Genomic DNA, 21,757 nt, shown 5'->3' on the forward strand with positions numbered 1-21,757 from the left:
ATGAAAAATAAGATAGAAAATTAGTTACGATTTTTGCATATTTTTTTTCATTTTGTGTTTTCTCTGTCTGTCTGTCTCTGTCTGTCTGTCTGTCTGTCTCTCTCTCTCTCTCCCCATCTGTCTTAAGCATGTGACATTACCTCAAACATTGGCGCTTAGGGTAGGCAGTGTCGTGGTCCTGTATTTAGTAAATATTATGATACTGTTCTGAACATCGGTGCTACGAGTGTTGGTGTAGTGAAGGCTTGGTGGCTAACGTTGGCTTTTTTGAGGATTTACTATATTTTTAAAGGATTGGAATGTAAAGAGAGGTAACAGTAGGATCCTAACGATTTTATGTGAGATCATATGACAGAATGGACGAAGGATTTTGACAACCTTACCGAAAGAACAGGAGTCGTAGTGTTCATTTTGAAATTCATTGATAATTTTTTTGTGGAGGAGTGAGTTAGACATTTCCAAATGATTTAAAATGTGGTAATAAGATACTTAATCAATGTAGAATGCTTACTAAACAGGGAGGCAGGGTGATGAGGGAGAGAGGGTGATGAGGGAGAGAGGGTGATGAGGAGAGAGGGTGATGAGGAGAGGGTGATGAGGGAGAGAGGGTGATGAGGGAGAGAGGGTGATGAGGGAGAGAGGGTGATGACGTAGAGAGGGTGATGAGGGAGAGAGGGTGATGAGGGAGTTTGTCTTCCTGTTAAATTTACCTTCATTATTACTATTATCATTATTACTATTATTATTATTATTATAATTATTATTATTAAGCTCCTTCTGTATTTTAAGTTTGTGAATGATGATGAAAATAAAGGTTTTAGGATACAAACGTGTTTTAATTTCACAATATACAGTCCCCTTCACTAGTGCGTTTACAGGGGCTCGTCATATAAACATTCCACAAAGTATTACATTGAGATATTTGTTTTAATATTGTTTTAATTTGATTCCGTTACTGTGTTTACTATTGTGAGTTTCCTTCTGTCGAATGTAAACAAACACATGATCTTCTATTAAAAAAAATAGTTATTTCTCTGATTTAAATAATATTAGTAATTTAAAATCACTTAGAGTATTATTACAGAAAGAATTGATGTATTAATCTCTTCAGAGGATTAGTTCTTTGAGTACGATATTTTAACCCCTTGAGTACGATATTTTAACCCCTTGAGTACGATATTTTAACCCCTTGAGTACGATATTTTAACCCCTTGAGTACGATATTTTAACCCTTGTGTACGATATTTTAACCTTAGTACGATATTTTAACCTTGGTACGTTTTAACCCTTGTACGATATTTTAACCCCTTGAGTACGATATTTTAACCCTTGGTGATATTTTAACCTTGTACGATATTTTAACCTTGTGTACGATATTTAACCTTAGTACGATATTTTAACCCTTGAGTACGATATTTTAACCCCTTGAGTACGATATTTTAACCCCTTGAGTACGATATTTCCCTTGAGTACGATATTTTAACCCCTTGAGTACGATATTTTAACCCCTTGTGTACGATATTTTAACCCCTTGTGTACGATATCTATCCCTTAAGTACGATAACTCATTGAATGCGATGAATTAATCCTCAAGAGTATACAATGTCTTAGCTATTTGAATACAATGATCTATTCCCTTGAGTACGATGACATTGTACTCACGTGGAAATAAGTCCTCATGCTTAGGGGGGATCGAGAGAGAGAGACGCTGGGAGGCTGGGAGGGCTTTAAGTAGCGTTATATTTTAAGCTCCAACACTCTTGAGATTATCTTAACGCTTATACACACCCGTCCAGCAGCAGCACCCACCTCCACCCTGCCTGGCACTCTACTACTCTGCCAAACTCTCCACTACTCTGCCAAACTCTCCACTACCCTGCCAGACCCAACCTAGCACACCACCACCCTGCCTGGCACTACACTAAACCCTACCTTACCCTGTCACACACTCCTACTCTGCCTGGCACTCCACCACCCTGCCTGGCACTCCACCACCCTGCCAGACACGCCACCACCCTGCCTTACCCTGCCTAATACTCTAAACAAGAACATTAACGAACAAATAAATAAAGTAAGGGAGAACGCATGATACACCGGCAGACTGACGGCCATATACTAAACCGCTAACGAGCCATTGAGGTGAAACAACCTCTTGGAACTATCACGACCTCCAGTAATGACCTCCTTAGATGACCTGCCCACTACCTCCCTCTCTAGATCCCTCCTTCCATCCCTCTCTCCCTTTCATTCATTCTCTCCATCCACCTCTCTCTCTCTCTCTCTCTCTCTCTCTCTCTCTCTCTCTCTCCTGTAATCCCTTTTCCCATCACACTACTTCTACCTCTTCTCCTCCTCTCCCACGCCTCTTCCTCTCCTTTCCCTCCCAACCTCTCTCTCTCTCTTGACTTCTTCCACACTTTCTACCTCTCCCCTTCCGTCCCACGCTTTCTATCCCCCCACACCCCCTACCCTTTCCCACCCTCTCCCTTGACCTCTTCCACACCTCTCCTCTCATCCAAGTTCCCCCACCCCTCTCTTCTTTTCCCTTCACAGCCCCATACCCCTTTTTACCTCTCTCTCCCCCTCCCCCACGCCCCCACGCCCCCAGATAGTAGTTGTCTAGCAGGTGGGGACGAGGTGATAAGGCGTGAAGTGAGACCGCAAGGGCACCGCTCCCTGATAAAACCTTGGCCACCCCTCACACACACACACACCTCCCCTCACTCATCTATTTTGCTGTCTGTCTGTCTCCTCCCCCACTCTCTCTCTCTCTTTCTTCCTTCTCCTAGTCATTCTTTCCCTCTCACTTTCTCCCCTCCCCTCTCTCTCTCTCTCTCTCTCCCTTCTCAGTCATTCTCTTTCCTCTCTCCCCTCTCCCCCTTCTTTCCTCTCACTTTCTCCCTCTCTCTCTCTCTCTCTCCAACACATCCATTATTACCCTCTTCCTACTCCCCTCCCTCACTCACCCCTTATCTCCTAACCTTTCCCTCAGTCATTTATATATTACCCTTTTACCCTTATCTCTTACCTTAATACTATACCTAAAATTAACTTACCTTAAATATTTTACCTTAAATATCTTACCTAAATGTTTTAATTTCATGTGACGTCATTTAAAGTGATTGTATTTTTACTTGTATTTTCCTCTCTCTCTCTCCCTTCTTTACCAAAACAAATTACCTAATCAACCAATCACCAATTAAAGAGACGATAATAAGTAAAATAAACAACTAAAACCGACCAATCAATAATCACAACTACTTAACTAACCAATCATGGGATCGATAACCAAACCAATCAATTATGACAATAACAACAAACAAACTGATCAACCAAACAACCAAATCAATCAAAAATCATTCTTAAAACAATCAGATCGATAACCTATCAACAACATCAACCAAATGTTAACCAAAATTATCAAAGCAACCAGCCACAGGGCCTAAACCAACTCAAACAACCATAACTACAAGACCCCCAAACAACACAACCTAAACAAACTACTCTATCAACCAATTAAACAAACAATGACCACAACCACCCCAAACAATCCAATTAAACAAGTGAAACAAAACAAGACTGTCGACCATTGGTGATAGTGAAGGCACAATACAGTCCGCCATCAAAGTCGCTCGTAATCTTAACTCAGTTTTCTTATCCTGCGCATCTCTGATCAGGGGTCCTCTGGCTCCTCCTCGTTGGGCGGGGTTAGTGCTCGCTCCGCCCATTGGCCTTCTAAGAGGCGGGGCGTGGGTGGGGCGAGGCAGGCATTGTCAGGCCACCACGGAGGATGTGGTGAGGTGAAAGGATGAGGGGTGGGGGTGGAGGGGAGGCACATGTGTGAGAGTCCTTTGCCAGTATATCTAAATATTTATTATATTGACAAATATTCACAGATCACTGTTAAATAAAATGAAAACTATTATGGATTCTATACTATTCTATAACATGTTAAATAATAATAATAATAATAATAATAATAAATAATAATAATAATAATAAGCCATCATTAATATAAGGGTAACAGTAATAATGATATGGGTATATAATATTACAGTTATATAGAATGATAGAGCTATAGGTTATAATTATATAGAGTAAAACACCAAGATAGCAAAGGAATTCAATATTATTTCAAAGATTTATATTATCATTAACTACTATACAAAGACAATTTTAATATCGATTTCGTTGAGGACTTTCCTCTTTAAATAAATTTACTAAGGAATAAACATTTATTTCACGTTTATATAAAGACAATATACATCTTGGATATCGTGTTAATTACCTAAGTTGTTATTTATCATTACTACATAAGGACATTTGTTAATATCACTTAACAATGGTGTACGATTAAATAAATTCACACTTGCTGGTAATATTGATTAAATGAGAGGTTATTGTATTGGTTTTATTGTCAGGATGTTTGAAATTAAATAACCTGATATAGAAATCCTGTCAGGTAGTAAGTAATTGTTTATGCTGTATTCGGTAAATTCAACAACAAGTATCTCCGTTTCCCTAATATTGCGATGTTTTCTTTAAATACAAAATACAAATGTTTTCCTTAAATATGGTATTGAAATTATCACTTATATATAATGTAAGTATCACTCCACATATTTAAAATCGTATTAAATGATGTCAATATCAACACTTGTGAAAATACCGCGTGAAATAGCAAGTAAACGGAATGTAAACAAACTAAGTGACATATTTTCCAAGCGGACGGGACGGCACCAGAAACGCAGCACCACCACCGCCGCACTCCCTCAAAACCCGCGTCTGCTTCTGCTCGCATCTCGCCTCTCTTTCCTACTTTATCAAGGTCGGGTAAAACAAAGATATGATAAATGCTATAAATGGAGGTGGAGAACGATAGTCAACCTGCGATAGTTCAAGTCCCCTGCGCTTTCCCCCTGATTGTCCTATCTCACCCCTTGCCTCCAGGGCAGAGTTGAAAGGATGGAGACACTACACTGTTCCGTCTTTCTCCTTTACTGGCCCTCGACTACTACATAATTCAAAGTCATCACTATATCTTAATTACTACATTAATAACTTGGGTAATTAAAAAAATAAAAATACCATCATTAAAAACAAAATACAATAAGAGCAACTGAGTGGTGGTGATGTGGTTGTGTCTGGTGGTGGTGACGAGAAGAGTGTAGTGGTTGTGGGTGAGTGGTTAAATGTAACTGAGATAATACTGGTGGTTTGGGGTTTAAGGGGTGTGGTAGAAGTGGTTCTATTTAGTTGTAATGACGAGACTGAACACTGTACAGTAAAACACGTTTATATGTTGTGACAATTCCCAAATGTTGTTGACTTTATTATTAGGATGTTGTAACGATGATTAATTTGTTTATACTTATTGGTTAATTAAGGCTACAAGTTAGTTAACAAATGACTATAACTCGTTGGTTGTATATTTGGCAGTTGTGGTTGTAATTTTTTAATAAATGTCAACTGTTATAAGATCTTGTAGTTAATAGAATGGTTGTATGTTGTGGTGATACGCTCAAAGTGGTGTTATATGGAATAAAGTGTCGGTGTTGTAATTAAATGTGAAAATGTTGTGATGTTATATTTCCTTGTGATTCTTAGTGTCATTGTTTTATGAGTTTTTTTTTAGCTAAACGTTCAGGTGATTACAGCTCAATGGTGATGCATCTTGTAATTATGATTGTGGTTGTTGTTGTGATGCTGTTCTTTAATAATGTGGTTGTTTATGGTTGTAACAATACAAGTTGTGGTTGTTGTTGTGATGTTGTTCTTAGATAATATAGTTGTTTATGATTGTAGTAATACCATGTTACTCTTTGGATGGACCAATTGTAGATATTCCCCTCAGAACACCGTGGACCTCCAGGATGCGCAGAAGCCCATGTAAAATAAAAATAGATGAGTTACCCCTTCAACCTGGCATATGAGGCGCCAGGTAATAATTAAATAGATTCGACGCTTATCAAAGACAACATAAATATAAATAGATATTAAATTAATTGATATAACGATTAATTTGTGTTAATATGAGAAGGAATTAATTAGTTTAATATAAAACTTAAGGATTAGACTACATGTGTTCAGACAATAATAGTCTAATCATAAACAGCTTATAAATTGTTTACACGTACATATACACATAAATACATACAGGTACATACGCACATTCACCTACACGCATCCAACTATACGTGTATGCATAATATACTCACACACAAGCATACATGCTCTCTTATGACACACACACACACACACACACACACACACACATACATACAGATATCCCTAAATACATACCTACCTACACATACATACATACATACATACATCTGTACTTACAAACACATACACATTAATATTTATCAGTTCTGTCCAACAAAGAGGTCCACCACAAGGCTCTTCTTCCCTTATCTTATCACGCCACTGACTGAGCTCACTGGATACAACTACGCCAGCGAGGTCAAAGAGAATATAAATTCTCTTCCTTATAGGCGGTTTCCCAGTCTTAAATACATGGTGAGAACAACCTTATGAAATGTGGGTGTTTGTACCGTTTCGTTTTTGTGGTGTGGGCTCTACCTGGTGTGTCGCAGTACCTTACCTGTAGAAATTGAACACCTGAAGTACACATACGAGAGAGAGAGAGACCAATCAGGTAAGTACAGCTAATTACGAGAAAAATATATCAACTTATGAACCTTTACCAATCTTATTCTAAAAGTTATCACTCCTAAATGGCAACACTGACAGCCACCATTGTAAGTATAGTTTACTCTCTGAAGACAAGTTAACATTGGTGCCACATAGTTATGTAAGTGTTGCAGTGTTCCCAATTACACGCGTGTCTAACTTGGTCGAACCTAATTTGATCACCTGAAGATTAGTCCCTCTAGCTTATTTCACCTGAAGATTAGTCCCTCTAGCTTATTTCACCTGAAGATTGGTCACCTTATTTCAACTGAGGATTGGTCACTCTAGCTTATTTCAACTGAGGATTGGTCACTCTGGCTTATTTCAACTGAGGATTGGTCACCCTAAGCTTATTTCACCTGAGGATTGGTCACCCCTAGCTTATTTCAACTGAAGATTGGTCACCTAGCTTATTTCAACTGAGGACTGGTCACTAGCTTATTTCAACTGAAGATTGGTCACTAAACCTTTCAACTGAAGATTGGTCACCATAACGTAAACCTAGCTTATCATAACCTAACCTAACCTAGTATGCTTAACGCTTATCCCAGGTAGGGTTAGGTTGGGTTAGAACCAAATAAGTGTTACGATCACAATTGCCCTCAAACTTGGAGTTAGTAAAATAAATCAGTTAATTAAACTTAAATATAACAAAAAGAAAGTCGTAAAAAAAAAAAAAACCGACTATTTTCCACACATACGGTATTTGACTGGCATCAAAACAATATATCGATCTAAACGGAAAATTATCATAGAAATCCCAATATTCCCAGAACACAACATATTGAATACAGTAATGGCGTAGGTAGTACACTTTGAAGACGTAATGGGGCCAGGCAGTACACTTTGACGGACATAATGGAGCAGGCAGTACTCTGACAAAATGTAATGACGTTGGCAGTACACTTTGACGAACGTAATGGTGTAGGCATCACACTTTAGCGTAATAGCGTAGGCAGAGCACTTTGACGGACGTAATGGCGTAGATAGTACACTTTGAAGAAACTTAATGACCTGGGTAGTACATTTTGACGAAACGTAATGAAAACATGCAATACACTTTTTGCAAACGTGAGTGAAACAAAACACCTTAACAAAATGTAATGACGTCAACAGTACATAGTCAATACCTCATAGTACAGAATATAAGAAAACATCAAAAAAAAGGGGAGGAGGGATATACGGTTTACTGAAGTGAAAAGTACAAAACCAGATTCCATATTCCAGGAACCACTATCACCCCCAAGAACACAACTGTTACGCAAGAACTGACTAAGAAATGGCACAAACTTCCTTATTTATAATGCTGGTGTAGCACGGAGGAGTTAGCAAACAGGACACTTCCTTCCTATACCTTGAGACAGATTCTAACACGGTTCAAACACTCCATCTAGTGAGTGTATTCAAAACCTCTAAAATGAAGAAAAAGTACTGAAAGTATTTTGAGTCGGTATTTATAACAGGTTTGGGTTGGGTGTTGCTGACTGCAGTGTGAGAAGCATCATAAGGAGATAGAATATTGCTAATGCTGGGGTGGTCCTTGTCTGCATGAGAGAGAGAGAGAGATTTGTCTTCGTGGTAGTGAGTATGTAAGGTCATATATGCCTCGCTGCTATGAACTGTAAGGTCCATATGGCAAGTAAGATGTAGTACTGAGTCGACCTTCTGAACGATTTGAGTATGAACATAAAAAATAATAGGACCACCTGAAGATTAGGCACAACATATTTCTCCTGAAGATTAAACAACCTAACCTAACCTAACCTAACAAACTAACCAAACACCCCCAGGTAATGTAAGGGAGTTTAATTATCTGGTGTGTGTGTGTCTGTGTGTGTGTGTGTGGTGCTGGAGTCGTGTCATCAGCCATAGTCATGAAACAAAAATCAGACTACGAAGGACACAGCACCACAGCGCTCGGCGGGGAGGTGTGGCGATGAAACGAACTAATAAAAAAGGGAAGCAAGTTACTCCTTGTAACCTGATTGTATTTTGTTTTATTTTATTGGTTATTGTTAATTAAAACAATTAATCAACAAGAATAACGTTAATTTTATAGTTTTTTAAGGTTTGATTTTATTTATTTATTTATTTGTTTATTTGTTTATTTTACTTCACTGATTTATGGTCAATATTATCAACTTTTAAATACTTCATGCCAGGTTTACCGCCAATGGAATGATCGATCAGCTGCTGGAATGCATCTCTGACAAACTTATGAAAATTTATCCATTAACTGTTTTCTGGGAATTGAATGATCCCCAAGATGATGGAACAGATAAAAAAACCATAGAAATCAGAATCAAGATCAGTATATATTTCTACAGGATGAGAAGCGAAATTAGATGATAATATTTCTTTGGTCAGCCAGAAATGATCCGAAAACATGATATAGATTAAAAAATTTCATATAGTTGGATAAATTGGATTGAATGTGGTGTAGGTAGAGACAACTATTAAATTCCATTCACCTCTCCACCTGAACCACGAACCCCAAAGATTCAGACTCATGAACCTTAAGCGTAGACTGATACACTACTCTATCCAAATGTTGATAGTAAGCGATGAATTCTGTGATAGATGGTATTTAGAAGACTAACAACCTCTATAGTCTGTGGTGATGGTGGCAGTGGGACCAAGACGGAGGAGGAGGTGTTATGTTGAGGTCAGGAAACGACTTATAAAAAAGTTACCTGAAGATCATAAAGAAATACCTTGATATACCTAAGTGGTGTTATGTGATGTACTGATGGTAAGGAAAACAAAGAAACGAGTTATAAGGATTATTATTATTTTTTTTTACGGGTATAGTTCACCGGGTAAAAATTAAAAATAAAGAGAAAGATTTAATTAATCTACACTACGAAGATGCCGGAAAACCAACTTTTGAAGTGAGACATTGTATGAGTATGGAAACACAGAAGGCAGAGCATTCCACAGTTTGGCTGTGTGAGAAAAAGGATGTACTATAACGGGTTATTCTAGTGTGACCGACAGCCACAGAGAGCAGTGGGCACCGCGAGCAAGACGGGTGTTACGAGCCCACGGCCTTGCCGGCGGTACGGATGTCAAATCCACCGAACATTGCCCGTTAAAGCACCTGTAAAAGAGAGAGAGCGAAGCAACATTGCGGCGAAGAAGAGTTATCAACTAAAGGAGGAGAGTTAATAAGACGAAATGCATTTGATTCACCCTATCTAACAGTTGGACAGAAGAAGAGCCACCCCAGATATGAGGGCCTCCAAGTTAGGACGAATGAATCCTATATACTTGAAGCAACTGCTCAGGAGTGAAGTAGCTGGCATCTTACAGCATTCCCAACTTTCGGGAGGCGGCTTTAGTTATGTTGGTAGTTAGTGTTGGGGGGTGGTGCTAACAGTGGCTGCTTTCATTGCAATAGGGTGAGGTTAGGTTAGGTCAGGTTAGGTTAGGGTGAGGGTGTGGTGAGAGTGGTAGTGTGTAGGGGTGAGGGTGGTAGTGTGGGGTAGGGGTAATAGTGTGTAGGGTGAGGATATAGGGCGTATTCCTCCTCCCTCCCCCAGCACCACATCCTTACTACCTCACAACAGCAAATCAGATAAGAATGAGATAAGACCAAGAAATAATACATATATATAATAGATATGATATGATATCAACCTGAGCATACACACAAAGCCGGGTGGGTGGGTGGGTGGGTGGGTGGGTGGGGTGGAGTGGGTAGGGTGGGTGGGTAGGTGGGTGGGTGGGGTAAATTGCTAATCTATCTCCTTTGCCAATTTCTTCTTAAATCTTCCTTTATGGCATTTCCTGGTGACCTGATTTTTACACTTACAGGGAGAGGATGTTGTATGTGTTCTGTGTATGATAGAGTGTGGTGGGTGTAGTAGGAGGTGTGTAGGAGAGGGTTAGAGGTGAGGAGGGTGTGGGTGGGTAGGTGGGTGGCTTGAGGTCCTACAGGAAGGAGGAAAAGATATGATGGTTTATCGGCATGATATTGGCTTTATCTTAACCACAACCACACACACACACCACCTCACCTTTCAGCAATGGGAGAGGGATGGGATAGTTGGTGTGTGAGGCCGTGTGTGGAGGGGAAGGAGGGTGGGAGGAGGAAACACCCGTTATGTCGGGTCGCGAGCAGTGTATGGGTGAAATGTCGCGAGCAGGTGTATGGAGTGAAATGTCGCGTTTACAAGGTGAGTTAATTATTTTTTGTGAAGGGAAGTATGGAGGGAGGGAGGGGGAGGGAGGGAGGAGGCATCCAGTCACCCAAGTGTGTGGAGGGAATGGAGGAAGCATCCAATCGGAAGTGGAGGGAGGAAGGGGAGGAGGTGTTCAAGGAGAGTGTGGAGGAACCAGAGTGTGTGTGTGATGGTGTGTGTGTGTGTGTGTGACCCAGTGGTGTGTGTGTGTGTGTGTGTGTGTGTGTGTGACCCAGTGAGTGTGTATGACCCAGTGTGTGTGTGTATGTGACCCAGTGTGTGTGTGTGTGACCCAGTGCGTGTATGTGACCTAGTGTGTGTGTGTGACCCAGTGTGCGTGTGACAGTGTGTGTGTGTGTGAGTGTGTGTGTGTGTGTGTGACTCAGTGTGTGTGTGTGGGTGTGTGTGACCCAGTGTGTGTGTGTGTGTGTGTGTGACCCAGTCAGTGTGTGTGTGTGACAGTGAGTGTGTGTGTGTGTGTGTATGTATGACCCATTGTGTATAATAATAATAATAATAATAATAATAATAAAAATAATAATAATAGTATAATAATAAACGGTTTTATTAATAGGGTTGCAGCCGGTGGCTGAAAATATACGGACTTACATTTGATTTAGACATAATGATATAATATGATTGAATACATTTACAGGGCTGTACAGTACATAAATCAGTTGTTTATTATTTTAACAATAGATGGGATGGTGCTGTTCTTATATCTATGGTGTGGGCTCTTATGGGCTGAATTTTGTTGTAGTGGCGGACTGTGCGAGGTGGGTGGGGGCTGCTGGTGGCAGGAGGTGGCGATGACGGTGGTGCATTAGTTGGCTGCCAAACCTTTCCAGTGCTTGGTGGTGGAGGTCACGGGGATGGCATTTCCAGGGTGGAAGAGCGTTGGTGTAGCCGGAGTATTCTGCGCCGAGCATGATTCTGCAGGCCCTTTCTGTACCTTCTCTAGCCGACGTTGTTGGGTGGAGTTGAAGAAGACGACCAGGCTGGTGACGCATAAGTTAGTTTGGGGAGAATAAAGGCGTTGTAGATGGTCCTCCTCTAGCGTGGGTGTCCCCAGTGACCTAAGTCGTCGTAGCATGTAGAGACGGTATGAGACTGCCTTGACTGTGTTATTTACATGGGCCTTCCAGTCAAGTTTGTTGTCTATAGTTACACCCAGGAGTTTGGCAGACTGCACCAGCTGGAGGATGGGCACCCACTGTGACTGCTGGGTCTTGCACTGGAGTGATGGCGGTATTGATGTGCATGACTACGGTTTTGGTGTGGTTGATGGTGACCTTGTTCTCCGTAGTCCATGCCTGCAGCCTGTAGGGTGCCTGTAGCGATAGAGTAGTCTGGTGCGGTGTTGTCTACTAGAAACCCCAGTGCAGTCATCCATTACTTCCACCTGTAGTGTTCGATAAAACGTCGTTGATCAGGATGAGGAAGCACAGTGGTCCCATTTTGGTCCCCTGGGGAACACCGCAGGTGAGGTGTTGGAATGTGGAGACCGAGCCTGATGCCTCACTGCCTGGCGACGTCCACCAAGAAATCAGTGAGCCATGAGACCAGGTTGGTGGGCACCCTAGTACAATAGCCTTGTTGATAACAGTGCAGTGATCAACAAGGTCAAAGAGCCTTCCTGAAGTCAACAAGGGCAACGACCAGTGTTGTTAAATGAGTTGACAATATTAAACATTTTGAACAATAAGATGAACGAAGACGAGGTTAGGTTTGGCGATAGGTTAAGCTAGTTCAGAACAGGTCGATTTCGATTAGGTTAGGCCAGGTCAAGTCATTTTAGGTTAGATTAGGTCAAAATGTCAGAACTCAGTAATACAATACTCACCACAACAGATGTTATTATATACAACAACAGATTAGTTAAGATAAGCGTTTAGATACGTTTTTATTTACACCTGAATTAATGAAACACCTTTGTAATACAGTCATCACCTGGGAATTATTGTACCTGTATTTTTACGATGTCTGAATGTGGCGTCATATGAGTGTTACTTCCGGCAATTTTCATCGTAAAATAATATCGCCATTATCATTTTGCCGTAAGGGTAAAAAAATCGTCATACGACCCCAAGTTACTTAAACTAACCTAACCTAACCTAACCTAACTAACTTCTTAACCTCAGGTATAGAAATTAAGGTGAGTTTAATTTTCAGGTGAATCGAAAAAAAATATCACAAAATCTTTCCTTTTAAACACCTGTTAAATAATAGTTAATACCTCAGGGGGCTGGTGGGTGGGTGGGTGGGTTGTTGGGTGGAGAAAGTGGGTGCATAGTGAAACAGGAAGAAATAGGGAAGTAAATAAGAGAAACTGGATACAAAATAGGGAGGAGGTGAGTCAGCGACGTGTGGTGATGGCGTGAGTTGGCGAGTCTTGGTGTTTTGTGTGTCGACGGGGAGGTGACAGGCGAAGGAAGAAGGAAGGAAAGGAAGGAAGGAAATGAGTGGGACAGAGAGAGAAGGAAAATAGAGAAGGGCAAGAGGAATGGTCTTTCTGTCTAACATACATTACTAACCTAACCTAACCAACTCTAACCTAATCTAACCTAATATAAACCTAACCTAATCTAACCTAACCTACTAACCCCCAAGCAGGTAGCGTCAGGAGTATTTAATCATGGTCAAATAAACTGGGGATCTTATCTTACGTGATTCTTTAAATAATACGTAATTAATTTTAATGTTTAACTTAGTACAATAATATAATAATTAACTTTTAAACCAATCATAATAACAACATTTTATAATTATCCTTATTAATTAATATAGTAGCACCTGGTGCTTCTACAGGTGTGACGTGATGCATTAGAGGATGTTATTTACCCCCTCTGATTGGCTGGTACCTCCCTGTTTTTTGTTCCTGGAGGACCAATCAACGACCAGCTCTCAACAATTATACCTACGTTTGAATAATTTATCTACAAAAAAAATAAAAAATTTGTAACAAGTCGTCAGCTTCCCGGGTACTAGAAATACCTCTTAATATTATCTGAGTTTTATGTGCTATTTAGACACTATTTTTTTTTTTTAGTTATATCTTAAAGAATATAAATTGTTTTGGTTTCGATGATAACTCTGGTTTTATGCCTCGTGTTGATGTAAACAAGGAAAGTGTCATTCTTAATTGCTAACAAACAACAATAATAATAATAACAACAACAACAACAACAACAATCATAACCAACAACAATAATAGTAATAATAACAACAACAACAACAACAACAAACAACAATCATAACAAACAAACAACAACAACAACAACAATCATAACAAAAAACAACAACAACCAACAACTACCTAACAAAACATTGATAACAAACATAACATGATGAGTTTAATTGAACAGATTACCATAAAACACACTCAGAACCTTACCATAGTCCTCCCCCTCCCCCTACCTAACCTGATGACCCCTACCTTACCTGATGACCCTACCTTACCTGATGACCCCCCTACCTTACCTGATATTCTACCTACCTGATGACCCCCTACCTTCCTGGTATTTCACCTTACCTGTTGACCCCTACCTTACCTAGTGGCCCCCCTACCTTACCTGATGACCCCTCCTACCTTACCTGTTGACCCCTACCTTACCTGATGACCCCTACCTTACTGATGACCCCCTACCTAACCTGATGACCCCCCTACCTTACCTGATGACCCCTACCTTACCTGATGACCCCTACCTTACCTTTGGCCCCCTACCTTACCTGATGACCCCTACCTACCTGTTGACCCCCCTACCTTACCTGTTGACCCCCCCTACCTTACTGATGACCCCTCACCTTTGTATTACCTTGACTTTTCACCTAACCTGATGACCCCCTACCTACCTGTTACCCCTACCTACCTGTTGACCCCCCTACCTTACCTATTACTTCCTTACCTGTGACCCCCTACCCCTACCTCATACCTATCCCCTACATACCTGATGACCCTCCTACCTTACCTGTTGACCCCCTACCACCTAATGACCCCCTACCTTACCCTAATGACCCCTACCTTACCTGATGAGCCCCTACCTTACCTGATGACCCCCTACCTTACCTGATGACCCCCCTACCTTACCTGTTGACCCCCTACCTTACCTGTTGACCCCCTACCTTACCTAATGACCCCTACCTTACCTGATGACCCCCTACCTTACCTGTTGACCCCCTACCCCTGATGACCCCTACCTTACCTAATGACCCCCCTACCTTACCTGATGACCCTCTACCTTACCTGTTGACCCCCCCCCTACACCTGTTGACCCCCTACCTTACTAATAGCCCCCCTACCTTACCTAATGACCCCCTACCTACCTGTGTCCCCCTACCTTACTGCCCCCCTACCACGAGTGACCCCCTACCTAACCTGTTGACCCCTACCTTACCTAATGACCCCCTACCTTACCTGATGACCCCCTACCTTACCTGATGACCCCCTACCTAACCTGTTGACCCCTGCCTTACCTGTTGACCCCCTACCTTACCTGATGACCCCCTACTTACCTGATGACCCCCTACCTTACCTATTGACCCCCCTACCTTACCTGATGACCCCCTACCTAACCTGTTGACCCCTACCTTACCTGATGACCCTCCTACATACCTGTCCCCCTACATACCCTAGTCCCCCCTACATACCCTAGCCCCCCTACCTTACCTGATGGCCCCTACCTTACCTATGACCCCCTACCTTACCTGATGGCCCCCTACCTTTATGTTGACCTCCCCTACCTTACCTGTTGACCCCCTACATACCTGATGACCCCCTACCTTATGACCCCCTACCCTGTGACCCTACCTTACCTAATGACCCCTACCTTACCTGATGACCCCCTACCTTACCTGATGACCCTCCCCTACCTTACCTGATATTTCACCTTACCTGTTGACCCCCTACCTTACCTGATGACCCCCTACCTACCCTGATGACCCCCCTACCTTACCTGATGACCCCCTACCTTACCTGATGACCCCCCTACCTTACCTGATGACCTCCCCTACTGTACCTGACCCCCCTACCTTACCTGATGACCCCCTACCTTACCTGTTGACCCCTACCCTTACCTGATGACCCCTACCTACCTGATGACCCCCTACCTAACCTGTTGGCCCCCTACCTACCTGATGACCCCCTACCTTACCTGATGACCCCCTACCTTACCTGATGACCCCCCTACTTTACCTGTGACCCCCCTACCTTACCTGTTGACACCCTACTTTACCTGACCCCCCTACTACTATGACCCCCTACCTTACCTGCTGACCCCCCTACCTTACCTATTGGCCCCCTACCTACCTACCCCTATACCTGGTACCCCTACCTTGATGACCCCCTACCTACCTGATCCCCCCTACCTTACCTGATGACCTCCCTACTTTACCTGATGACCTCTCTACCTTACCTGATGACCCCCTACCTTACCTGTTCCCCCTACCTTACCTGATGACCCCCTACCTTAACTGATGACCCCCCTACCTTACCTGATGACCCCTACCTTACCTGATGACCCCCTACCTTACCTGATGACCCCCTACCTTACCTGATGACCTCCCCTACCTTACCTGATGACCCCCTACCTTACCTGATGACCCCCCTACCTTACCTGTTGACACCTTACCTTACCTGATGACCCCCTACCTTACCTGATGACCCCCTACCTTACCTGATGACCCCCCTACCACCTGATGACCCCCCTACCTTACCTGATGGCCCCCTACCTACCTGATGACCCCCCTACCTTACCTGATGACCCCCCCTACCTACCTGATGACCTCCCCTACCTTACCTGATGACCCCCCCTACCTTACCTGACCCCCTACCTTCCTGTTCTATACCTGTTGACCCCCCTACCTTACCTGTTATTTTACCTGTTCCCCCCCTTACCTGATGACCCTACCTTACCTGATGACCCCCTACCTTACCTGATGACCCCCTACCTTACCTACCTGATGCCCCCCTACTCTTACTACCTGATGACCCCCTACCTTACCTGTTGACCCCTACCTTACCTGATGCCCCCTACCTTACCTGATGACCCCCCTACCTTACCTGATGACCCCCTACCTTACCTGATGATACCTACCTGTGCCCCTCTTACCTGGTGACCCCCTACCTTGTTACCTACCTTACTGATGACCTCCCTTACCTGATGACCCCCTACTTACCTGATGCCCCTACCTTACCTGATGACCCCCTACCTTACTGTTATCCTTACCTGGTGACCTACCTTACCTGTGGCCCCCTACCTACCTGATATCACCTTACCTGTTGACCCCCTACTTACCTGATGACCCCCTACCTTACCTGATGGCCCCCCTACATACCTGATGACCCCCTACCTTACCCGAGTGACCCCCCTACACCTGTTGCACCCCCTACCTTACCTGATTGATGCCCCCCTACCTTACCTGACCCCCTACCTGTGACCCCCCTACCTTTACCTGTATGACCCCTACACCTGATGACCCCCCCTACCTTACCTGATGACCCCCTACCTTACCTGATGACCCCCCCCTACCTTACCTGATGACCCCCCTACCTTACCTGATGACCTCCCCTCTCCCTACCTGCAGTCTCAAAAGCAATATAATGGCCATTTTAACCCACTAATGAAGACTATTATGTTAATGACAAGTCAAATTACTCTTTGAATGATAGGTTTAATCGAGTTTAATTGTTATATGAAGATTAGACACCCCTAGATTAGTTCACCTGATGATTACATTTTCTAGTAATTAACTGTTGTGGTTTTGATAGGTTGGTTAGGTTAGGTTAGGTTAGGATGGGTTATGTTATTATTGTATGTTATGTTATGTTATTATTATGTTATGTTATGCTGTTATTTTATTTATGTTATGTTATGTTATGTTATGTTATGTTATGTTATGCTGTTATTATGTTATGTTATGTTATGTTATGTTTGTTATGTTATGTTATGTTATTATTATGTTATGTTATGCTATTATTATGTTTTTATGTTATGTTTATGTTTATGTTATGTTTGCTGTTATTATGTTTATTTATGTTTATGTTATGTTATGTTATGCTGTTATTATATGTTATGTTATGTTATGTTATGTTATGTTATGTTATGTTTGTATATTTATTATGTTATGTTATGTTATGTTATGTTATGTTATGTTATGTTATGCTGTTATTATGTTATGTTATGTTATGTTATGTTATTTATGCTGTTATTATGTTATGTTATGTTATTTTGTTATATTTGTATTGTTATTATTATGTTATGTTATGCTATTATTATGTCATGTTATGTTATGTTATGTTATGTTATGCTGTTATTATGTTATGTTATGTTATGTTATGTTATGTTATGTTTGTTATGTTATGTTATGCTATTATTATGTGATGTTATGTTATGTTATTATTATGTTATATATGCTATTATTATGTGATGTTATGTTATGCTGTTATTATGTTGTTATGTTATGTTATGTTATGTTATTATATGTTATATTATGCTATTATTATGTGAGTGTTATGTTATGCTGTTATTATGTTATGTTATGTTATGTTATGTTATGTTATGTTATTATGTTATGTTATGTTTTATTATGTGATGTTATGTTATGCTGTTATTATGTTATGTTATGTTATGTTATGTTTGTTATGTTATGTTATGCTATTATGTGATGTGATGTTATGTTATGTTTTATTATGTTAGTTTATGCTATTATTATGTGATGTTATGTTATGTTATGCTGTTATTATGTTATGTTATGTTTGATATGTTATGTTATTATTATGTTATGTTATGTTATGTTATGTTATGTTATGTTATGTTACTTGTTTTTCCTGTAATATTTTTCTCCTATATACGTTTCAGTGGCCACTAATGTCAGGTACTTGTGATTGACGTAACATATTGAACACTGAGGAAATTGTTCATCCACGAGAGAGCTGAGTGTGGGTAGACGTACGAAGGTGACAGATGGTCGAAAAAAAATCGTTAATATTCAAAAAGTTCTTCATTTTTTGTACCGTTAATTCCGTTACGGTGTTTCTAACGGTCAGTCACCTTTTATTCTTAATATGATTTTTTTTTTAAGTTGTTTGGATGAGTGTGTGTGAGTGTGAGTGTGAAGGTGATGAGGAAATAATGAGTGAAATTCGGCCAGTTCGTAAAGTAGTTCAAGGTTCAGGTAGCCGGGCAAGATGGCGGCGGATGTGAAACGCGAAGGTAGTTTTGGCGCCAAACTGCAGGCTTGTGACGACAAACACACGAAGCACCACATCCTGGGCGAGGTGCTCAGTGGGCCGCTTCGTTAGTCGCTGCCAGAAGGTTGAAGATAACGCACGGGATTTGTCGCTAACGGAATAATTGGCAGTTTATTAGCTTTTGCTGAGTGAATTGTAGTGGTGAGTCAAGCAGACGAGGCTAGCGAGCTGCCCCGCATGTGTTATCACGACTCTTAACTACCGACTCCATCAACAAACTTTCGCTCAACTGGTTCTTCCTCACCCTGGTACCAGACTAACATTTTTAGAATTATCTAAATCAAAAGGCACGAATGTGGGCCGATAAGGTGGAGCGATAAGAGATATCGAGGCGCGATAAGCTGGCAGCCTTGTTTGCTCACCTCTTGACGTGGGGCGCCGACCACCACACTACCTGGCCCACCTACACCCGGGGCCCACAAGGCACACCTGACCATAGCACCACCATCTGACTCTCACACTTACCGACACCACCATCACGGGTGAGTTTCCTTCTTGCCCCGGACAGTCGAGTGATGGAAGTCATTGGCCTGACAAATATATATTTAATGGTGGAGTTAGGAGGGTAGTTTAAGGCACACCAGCTGAGAGAACACCTAGAGGATAACAGCATGTGATTGGCTGGAGTGGGGAGTGTGTGTGGTCCTCCTGCCCTGGGGCCTGGCCACACGCTAGGGGCTTCCCTAATACGGCCCGCACGCCCTGGAAGCCTTCCTTTACCTACCTACCTACTCACCACCACCACCTCCGTCCCGACCTCCTTCCTCCACCTCAGTCAATATCCCCACATTTCCTTCCGGCCCCGTCCGGCTCCAGCACCAGCAGCAGGGAAAGGTGAGCGAGCTGGCGGCCGCAGCAGCCAGGTGACTGCCTGCACTCCACCTGCCTCTCCTCCCTCCCCCCCAACTCACCCAGGCACCGGGAGGACATGGTTTAGTCGGCCGGTACTCCAGGACCCACCGCAGCGCTCACACCAAACTCAACAGGTAAGTGTCTGACCTCATCATGACACACACCTCACTCATACACCTTCCAGCTTCCAGTATTCTACCTGCCGATCCTCCCCACCACCACTGCCCCCTCCTCCCAGATCACCTGTCATACTGAGAAACCTTTGTTGACGAGTCTGACTGATCGTCACCCAACCTCAGCCTCCAGAAGTCTTCTCCACCGCTCAGGTTATTACAGGTTCCAGAGCTGTACTGGATCTTCTGATTATCCCCAGGCAAAGATAGTACTGGAAAAGATTAGTGTTTTATCATTTTATCTCTGAAGGTATATAATGATTGTTCCTGGCCACGGCTACACACCTCGCTATTCGTGCTATCTTTCCTTGAACACACACCAAAATCTTATCTCAGGCCAACTATCACATCGGGAGCCATAGTTCCCTGGAATACCCTCACCCCCTGAGTCTATGTGATGCTCCATACCTGACACTGCTGGAAGGTGCCATCTTCCAGCTGAGGGTTGGCTCTGGAGGGTGCCAGCCTGACTCCGGTCCGCTGTGGCACCCGTAGCCCAGTCAGCCAGCCCGCCTGCCCGCCAGCAACAAGTGGCACCCTGCCGCGTTTACAGTGCCTCGTGTTTAGTGCTGAATATATACAGCCTAATTTATAGTGTCTAACTTATTGTGTATTTATTCAACAGTTTTGTTAACATGAATCTCTTACAGTGAAAATTACAGTGCCATGCTTACAGTGCCAATTACAGTGTCATGCTTACAGTACCTCACATAAAGTACTCCAGTTACAGTGCCTCATTTATATTGCTACACTTATAGTGCTTAATTTATAGAACTATACTTACAGTGCCACAACTACAGTGCTATATTTACAGTGTTATACTTAGTGCTTCATATACAGTACCACAGTTACAGTGCTCGACTAACAATACCACGTTGATAGTGCCACATATACTGCACCATACTTAAGAGTATAATACAAGCAGTATACACTCATACTACATTCTCAACACCATCTAACAGACCACAGTTATTACCCCATCACCTAAACACAGTTGACCTTAGCTGACCCAGTCCAAAGATCCAGAACTGTTCACCCCGACTCACCCCACGTACAGGAAGGCAATCACATGTAAGCTGCTATTACCTCTCAAAGTCTTCAGAGATGATCGATACAATTTGATACTCCATATTAAATTCTGGGAAACGATCAATAAAACACAGAAGAGTAATTAAATGATGTGAATTTTCTTAAAGGATTGTTCACTACTGTAGGGGAGAGTTGGTGGCGCTACAGTACAGTAAGCAGTACCTTGATGTGGTCGAGTCGAGGAGGAGGTCTAACAAGGTATAATAACAATGGTTCAAGTGACAGCTGAGTATAGTGGTGATGATTCCAATGAAGTTTATGGTTAAGGAAACGTTTATTTAAGTTCTAATACGCATGATTGAACTGAATAAGTCCTTTGATAGATTTAGTTTGATTAGAAGATCAATAAGTTTTAACGTAAGGTTCATGAGGCAACATCTTTTTTATTTATTGTTGGTAAGAATAAGAAAATCAAGTCATGATTCTATAAAATTCTAACACTGTGGTGATTTACGAGTCAAATTGATTCACTTTTACAGTAAACATTTCATGGCTGAGGAAAGACAATCACTATT

At 42.0% G+C, this 21,757-nt stretch overlaps 1 protein-coding gene across 9 annotated transcripts in view; it reads left to right on the forward strand.

Moving 5' to 3' along the window:
• The first annotated feature begins 10,791 nt into the window (after positions 1–10,791).
• LOC121853588 (GATA-binding factor 5-B-like) overlaps positions 10,792–21,757 on the forward strand; it is a 40,212-nt gene continuing 29,246 nt past the window's right edge. For 3 of the 9 annotated variants that reach the window (XM_042347816.1, XM_042347825.1, XM_042347826.1), the window contains exon 1: positions 20,770–21,440. The gene's annotated coding sequence lies outside the window, so the exon portion shown is untranslated. The other 6 variants (XM_042347817.1, XM_042347818.1, XM_042347820.1 and 3 more) reach the window with 6 other exon arrangements.

The sequence above is a fragment of the Homarus americanus genome, unplaced genomic scaffold (genome assembly GCF_018991925.1).
Source record: "Homarus americanus isolate GMGI-L3 unplaced genomic scaffold, GMGI_Hamer_2.0 scaffold4896, whole genome shotgun sequence".
Lineage (NCBI taxonomy): Eukaryota > Metazoa > Arthropoda > Malacostraca > Decapoda > Nephropidae > Homarus > Homarus americanus.